Source organism: Crocuta crocuta, unplaced genomic scaffold, assembly GCF_008692635.1.
Source record: "Crocuta crocuta isolate KB4526 unplaced genomic scaffold, BGI_CrCroc_1.0 scaffold20, whole genome shotgun sequence".
NCBI lineage: Eukaryota > Metazoa > Chordata > Mammalia > Carnivora > Hyaenidae > Crocuta > Crocuta crocuta.
Window position 1 is genome coordinate 6747828 of NW_027527932.1, and position 7980 is coordinate 6755807.

Sequence of the window (7980 nt, forward strand, 5' to 3'; positions counted from 1 at the left end):
CATTAGACATTAGTTTGATCTGCATACCATCCTGTGAAAAGTGTATTTGGAAAGCCCTTTTTAGACTTGGAAAACCTGATGATCAGAAAGGAATGCAACTTGTCTCTGGTTGCACAGCCTGCAAACAGGAGAACTGGGATTCGATTTCAAAGCTGCCAGGTCTCACACCAGCGCTTTTTCGACTGTGTTCTCTGCCTTCCAGCAGTGTCACAGTGATCGGCTCCAGCCACAGTGCGGGGTCTGGGGAGAATTTTCAAGGTTCCAATGGACGCATTTATGCTGAACTGTCAGCATTAGAACTGAACCCACTTTGGCCCTTCTGGAATCTTGAGTCTGGAATCTTGCATGAGGCTAGAATCCTCATAAAACAATCCCAACCAGTTACACCTCTTTGAGGAACTTGTGTGACTGGTTCCTGGATGTCTCTTGTCTCTGATCCTACATAACATCTGTACCCATTTTCCTGAGGTACCGGTTCCTACTCCTCTACTTTGGTGATAATCTGGTGAAAAAAAGTTTCAAGTCAAAAATCCCTGCGATCATATCCTGGCTCTGTGTCTTACAAGCTGTGGGACCTTGAACAATTACTCAATCTCCATCTTCTCAGCTATAATTCAGGGTGATGGTGTTGTTGATCTATTGGGGTGGTTGTGAGGGCTGAGTGAAGGGAGCCTTGTGAGGGACTCCCTAGATGGTGTCTAACACTGTACAGCACAATTGGCCCCAGCCACTGAACATTTGGAAAGGGGTTAGTCCAAATAAACATGAGTTGTAAATGTAAGTGCGCAGTGGATTGAGAAGACTTAGCACACACAAAAATAAAAATAATTTTAATGATGATGTGTAGAAAAAATAATATTTTGGCTTTATTGGGTTCATTTTTTTTTATAAACCCATTTTCTCTTTTCCTCTGTTTATTTTTTCTTAAGGTGGCCACTGAAAAATTTAAACTCATGTATGTGGCCTGCGTTTGTGGCTGACATGATATTTCTATTGGATAGTGTTTGCCAAGCACACAACAGGTGCTCAATAAACATCTGTGAGGTGCCTGGGTAGCTCAGCTGGTTGAACATCTAACACTTGATTTTGGCTCAGGTCATGATTTCATGGTTAACCAGGTCATGATTTCATGGTTTGTGGACTGAGCCCTGGGTCAGGCTCTGAACTGACAGTATGGAGCCTGCTTGGGATTCTACCCCACCCCCCAGCCCCCACATGAGCTCTTTCTTTCTCTCTCTGTTTCAAAGTAAATAAATAAACATTCAGCAAAATATGTCACTTGAAAAAAACCATTATTTGCTATCATTAAGTTCAGCAGTCTGTGAGCTATGATCACTATGCCTCATTTGTTGGCATGAATTCAGTGATTTTGAGTGATATCTTAGTAACCTGAAAGCATTACATAACTCCAAAACTAGTATGATAGAATTCATCTGTTAACACAAATGTAAGGAAACAGTAAACATGTCAGGCAAATATACATTTCTTCCCTTCTTTGTCTTGAATCTTCTCCTAAAGTATATCAGACCATATTAATAATAAGACACTTGATTTACGTTGGTTGACATGGGAATAAGTGCTAGATACACTAAAGCGTGGCATCTAAATTCTATTTTAATTTCATTTGCATAGAATAGAATGATTATTGCACCTTGAACTATTCTCCTCCATGGGGAGCTGAGTCAGCAATCTATGATTTCTCTGCCCAAAGTCATAAAGAAGACTAATGAAACATGAGAGGTGTAATTGGTAAATTATGATGTGATATATATTTTAGGTTTAAAATATTATTCTGGAAGGATTCCATCCATATCAATGTGCTAGGATAATAATAATTAACTCTGTAAGTTTTATGGAAAATGACTGTTATTTATGAAACACCAGAAGGAATGATTCATTATCCTTCATGGTGTTAATTTCACAAATATCTGAAAAACTTCCTTTATTATCTAATTTCACAAGCCTTCTTCCTGGGCCAAGACTCAATTCATATTCTGTTTTTTTGATAGCTCTCTTCTAATCTTCCAAATGCCCCATTTTGTGGTTCTTTTTATCCACACTTTTCAGATCAGAGCTACTTTCTTACCCAGTTTTTCTTGGCCACTATCTCTAAGAGATAGGCTATCGATTGCTCTCAGAATAAGTGGTTTCCACTTATTTGTGTATGAAGCACTGATTAAATATGGTGTCACTGAAAATGTAATCTGCGTCCAGATTACAAGCTATAGCAAAATGCACTAGCAAATGTGGAAAAGATTAAAAATCTCTAACATAGTGACATGATAGATAGTTATATTCTTGAGCTTACTTAAAAAATTCCTTAGTGGCAACCTGACTTTTTTTTTTCTTTTTTGCGGGGGTGAAGAGAATCTAGTCTGTTTACCAAATTCCTTTATTATTCAAAGTGAATGTGTTGTTATGTACCCAATTTGAATTAATCAATACGTTTTCCTTTAATATTGAGTGACTAGGACTAAAACGATAAACTAATTAAAAATAATATTTATAAGGGAATAGGAATATGAGATTAATGAATCCATTGATGTTATCAGTAATTAAAATTCATAACAGTCTAGGTAAAGATATAAGCCACTTGCTAATTTCAACCTCTAGGGAATATCCAAAATTAATACATAGATGTTTCCTAACTGAGAATTTAAAATGCATAGATAGAAAATAAGGGCCACCTATTTTATAGAAAATTCCATAGAGCAATCCTGTGAGGGAATACAGCTAGACAAGAAGTAGAAGGCTAAGAACCAATACCATTAAATTTAAATGGATAAGTGTTTTGATTAGGAAAATTCTGATCATTTTGCATGTAGCATTCATTCAGTGACTGGTATTTACCATTGATTTTCAAATGAGAATCAATTGTCCTGTAAGTTTTACTATTTAGACCCAGTTCAGTTTTATGATTTTTTTTTTAGACTAGAAGGGTGTTATCTACTTCTCACTATGTGAAATGGTTTATTGAATTTAGTGAATTATTGAAATAATTCTCAATGACAAACTTATTTGTTTATTATTGAATTACCTACTTTTAAGATACATATTCAGGTTTCAGGGCTTGCTGCATTACATCAGATTGGAATGTACGATGGCCGGAGAATGCTATGTAGACATAGTTATGTGGTATGGTTTTGGATTACTGAGCATAGTCGCATGGCATAGGATAATTTGCTTAGGGCTTTGCATTTATTAAATTCTTCATCTGGCACTGAGTCTTATGGCCGACTGTCATCCTAGAGGGAGGAAATGCTTAGCCTTGAAGTCTATCCTATACCTGGTGTGCCATCTGGTCCCATCTTGCAAACACTGGCTTTGTCGCCTTTCCCTTGCTCTGACCTTCCCATTCCTCCACTGCAGTCCATGCGGTTACCTTCAAGGTAATGAATATCATTGCTTCTGACTTCAATCTCCTTAATCATAATAATACCTCAATGCTTATAGCTAGCATTTCTAATACTAGACACTGTGCTAAATGTTTTCCATGGATGTTATTTAACCTTCACATGAACCATGATGAGCCTTCAGGGGGAATCCTAATAAAACCTACTCCCTATTTTACAGACAAGAAACTCCAAAAGATTAAGAAACAGGCCCAAGCTTCAACTGTCGAGTGGCAGAACCTGTGTACCATCTGACCCCAAACCTCACTCTCATCACATCACCTGTGCCAGGCACTGACAGCTCCTGGGGTGATTGATGTTTCGTCCGAAGTCCACAAAACCTCCATCCAGGATGTTCTCCAGCTCCTGTCTTCTCCACCACTGAGGCCAGCTCTCCTGAGCTTGGGTGGGAGTCAGTGAGGTTGGGGAGAACATTGGTCTCTCACTAAATTACTACTTCCTTTTAGTCTAAGACATATGAGAATCTTGCTAAGAGATTAGGAGAGGGATGATTTATGTATGGAGATAGCCAGGTTTTCATTTGATGCCTCTCTGATGCTGGCCTTCATGGGAACATGTATTGAGTCACGACAAATTACCAATCTTATAATAGGGTTACACTTAAATGCAAGGTATTACTTTTGCTGTGAAATGATTTCACACCCATGGATAATCAAGCGTTCAATCATCCTTTAGAATCCCAAACTTGATATCTGAGTGCTCTGGATGAAGAAGGTGACAAACCTTATATCTCATCCTGCATACCTTTTCTCTCACTGATAAAGTATCTTTGAACCTAACCTTTTGGTCTGCCTAAGGCTAAAGCCCTTTCTTCTTCCTGCAGTTAGGCCCTGGGACATTGCCCTAAAGAAATCCTTATTGGGCACCAAATACCTCAGCATCCTAGCTGAGAAGTGAAACTTATCGCAGGAGGAGACTTTTATTAGGTCTGGTGGAGAGTAAAGAGAGGTAAGTGATGAGCTTGGCCTTCAGGGAGGCTTTGAAATCTCTGCAAGAGGCATTGGGCCAGAAGTCAGCAGATCATCAATGATAAGCTAATCTGGAAGAAACAGGCAGCCAGGAGAGCTGGAGTAATGACCACACACTACCAGTTGGCTATTTCCCCAAGGGTAGACACAAGCAAATTTGTGGTCCTGAGATTCTTTTTAAACTCAACTTTCAGGACAATATGTATGAAGGCTCTATATTAAGAAGTTAATGTAAGGGTTGATGGAGGGAGGTGGGTGGGAGATGGGCTAGATCGGTGATGGGTACTAAGGGCACTTGTGATGAGCACTGGGTGTTGAATGTAAGTGATGAATCACTGAATTCTACTTCTGAAACCAATATTGCACTGTATGTTAACTAAAAATTAAAAAAAATTTTTTTAAAACTATAGCATTGCAAGGCAGGAGTCCTCTCTACTGGAATCTTGACTATAGTGCATTCAGTCTGCTTCTGATGAGCCCAAGCTGAAAGATAATGACAATTTGGGGAAATTTTCCAGAATAAACCCCATTCTATATCTAAAAAAAAGTTAATGTACTGCTGATGAAATTGATTTCCAGCATCTGTTTTAATATGCTTGTGTATATTGGTTAGTTTGGTCAAACAAAGCTAGAAGAGAGAGGGAAACAGAGGGACAGAGCTGAATAAAAAAACAATCTCAATCCATGGGCTGTTGTTTTCTTCAATCGGTGTGATTAGTTCTGACTCTTTATTTCCATGGCAATTTTACCCCCATGATACGTATGTCTCCTAGACTAATAAATATAATCACTGCTAGCTACTGAATCCTATCCAGTAGTGTAGGACCGGCAGCAGCATAAGGCTGAATATCCTCCCTTGCCGGGTATATTTCTCTAACCCCGGAGTATTGTTTTGCTCCCTAGCTCTTAACATTTTTTTTTTTAATTATTTAAATCTAAGTTACATAACATATACTATAATCATAGTTTCAGGAGTCGAATTTAGTGATTCATCACTTGCATACAACACCCGGTGCTCATCCCAACAAGTGCCCTCCTCAATGCCCATCATCTATTTTCCCCACACGCCCACCTACCTCCCATCCAGCAACCCTCAGTTTGTTCTCTGTATTTAAGAGTCTCTTATGGTTTGCCTCCCTCCCTCTCTGTTTTGCTTCCTAACTCTAGAAATAATGGTTCTAAGTTTCTTTCATTTTTATCTCAAGCGAAAGTTTTGTTTTGTCATAAAGTTTTGTCTTAAGGTATTGTAGAATTTTACTATAGGGATTTTCATCTTTCCTTAACTTTTTGTTCTTGTTTTACAGAAAATATGATATACCATCTACCTTGGGATGCCTTTCCTAACTGAAATAATTTTTATATTCTCCTTTCTGGAGTATGACTTTTTAAAAATAAAATAACTATGATGTAAAAATTCTCAGATTTCTTTTTTATAGCCTCATACCTAGACAAGGAGATATTTTAACAACAATCAGTTATTAAATAATGTAGGACTATTTAATAACAATCAGTTATTAAAATATAATGTGATAGTTTTATAAAAGTGGAGAGTTTGTCTGATACTGTTCTGACAAACGTATTCCACAAAGTCATAAAAGTGCAGTTATAATTTGTGATAAATAAACAAATATATTTTTAAAAAACCTCTCTTATGGAAATCACCGGGTGATTTAAAAAAAATACATGAAGCATGGTCTTAAGAAGTATAACTATAGGTATAGAGAACCAATACAAAATAAAAATGTTGTCATGGTCCAAGAGATACATGACAATTTAATATAACAATAAAGAAATGTATCTACATGATTAACTGAAAGTGAACTGTATAAATCATATGGTCACTTCTTGGAAATGGAAACATATGAAATATATCTGCTGGTTGAGCATTTGACCTACTCTGAAGAAGTTACTACTAAGATTCAAAGTAAGAATGTAAGCCATTATTGTGTTCAGATGTGGCACAGATCTGGCTTCAGATGCTGTGTTTCGTTTTGTTAGCTCTTTTTTTTTTTTTTTTTTTTAAATCTTTGGCCTCTCTGGGTACAGTGATTTAGTGTATTTCACTGCTTAGCTTTAATGATTGTTGTGGTGAAAAGGTTACTTCACAAAAGTGTATAGATCCACGTGGAAGAAAGAAATCATNCAAAGTTTTTATTTAAAACGATTGGTAAAATAGGAAAACCTCTCACAAGACTGACAAATAGACAAGACAGAAATTACTATTATTAGGTTGAACACAGGATCAACTACAGAGTTTGTGTATGTCAAAAGAAAAATAATAGAACACTCCGAGTAACTTTACACAGTACATTTTGACAATTTACATGATATGGACTAATTTCTTCAAAAGTACAAACCACTACAACTCATTCAAAGAACAGCCCTCAAACTACTAATAAACCTGAATTCATACACACCCACACCCATATCCACACACACACCCATACACACACACACACACACACACACCTCCCCTAAACACACAGTAATCAGAGAGAATAAAATCCCATAAATAGTTCCATAAAAATATGGCCAGTGGATTTTTGACAAAGATGTAAAGTGAATTCAATGGAGACTTAATTGTTTCTTCAGAAAGGATTTTAAATACTTTATATTTATAGCAAAAAATTAAATTTTGACATAAACCTCACACTTAAAATAAAGTTTAAGTCAAAGGATCATAGATTTAAATGTAAAACATAAAATTATAAAACTTTTAGCTTGTCACATGGGAAAATATCTTTGGGACCTAGGATTTGGTGGAAAGTTTTTATTTTTTTATTTAAAAAAAATTTAAAGTAAGCTCTATGCCCAAGTGGGGCTGAACTCAAGACCTAAAGACAAGGAATCACATGCTCTACCGACTGAGACAGCCAGGGGGTCCTGGTAAAGATTTTAATATGATACCAGCATCATAATCCATGAAAGAATAAAATTGACTTCACCAAAATTAAAAACTTTTGCTCTATGAAAGACTATAACTATGATGAAAAGGCAAATTAGACTGGAAGAAAATATTTGACTACCACATATCTCAATGGCTCAAAACAACAGAAAAAGCAAACAATCCAATTAGAAAACAAAGAATATTAAGCTATATTTCACTGAAGAGGATATAAAGTTGGCAAAGAAGCACATGAAAAAATGTTTATTACTAATCATTAGGGAAATGCAAATGAAGGCTACAATGAGAAATCATTGTATACCTATGAAAACAACTAAAATTAAAAATAGTGACAATACCAAATGCTGGTAAGGATGTGGAGAAACTCAATCTCTCATACTTTGCTGGTGGGGCAAGTAAAATGATATACACCAACTCTGGAAAATATTCTGACAGTTTTAAAAACACTAAACATACACTTACTGTATCATCAGCAAATAAGTTTCTGAGCATTTCTCACACAGAAATAAAACTTAAGTATACACTAAACCTGTACACGATTATTTGTAGCAGCTTTATTTGCAAGAGCCCAAACGCAAAAATACCAAGTATCTCTCAATAGTTGAACAAAGTATGGTATAGCCATATGAATCTACAACAATGAAAATGAACAAACTGTTGAAATACTCAATAAATTGGATATATCCCAGGGGCA

General features: G+C 36.3%; 1 long non-coding RNA gene across 2 annotated transcripts; it reads left to right on the top strand.

The window, feature by feature from the left end:
• The first annotated feature begins 389 nt into the window (after nucleotides 1–389).
• Nucleotides 390–5795, top strand: LOC144221381 (uncharacterized). 2 transcript variants are annotated; one of them, XR_013332061.1, is made up of 4 exons: nucleotides 390–468; nucleotides 3574–3813; nucleotides 4237–4361; nucleotides 5686–5795. It is a non-coding gene; the product is annotated as an uncharacterized LOC144221381 (long non-coding RNA). The 2 variants fall into 2 exon arrangements; XR_013332060.1 differs by having other exon boundaries at nucleotides 3574–3798.
• Nucleotides 5796–7980: the final 2185 nt, after the last annotated feature.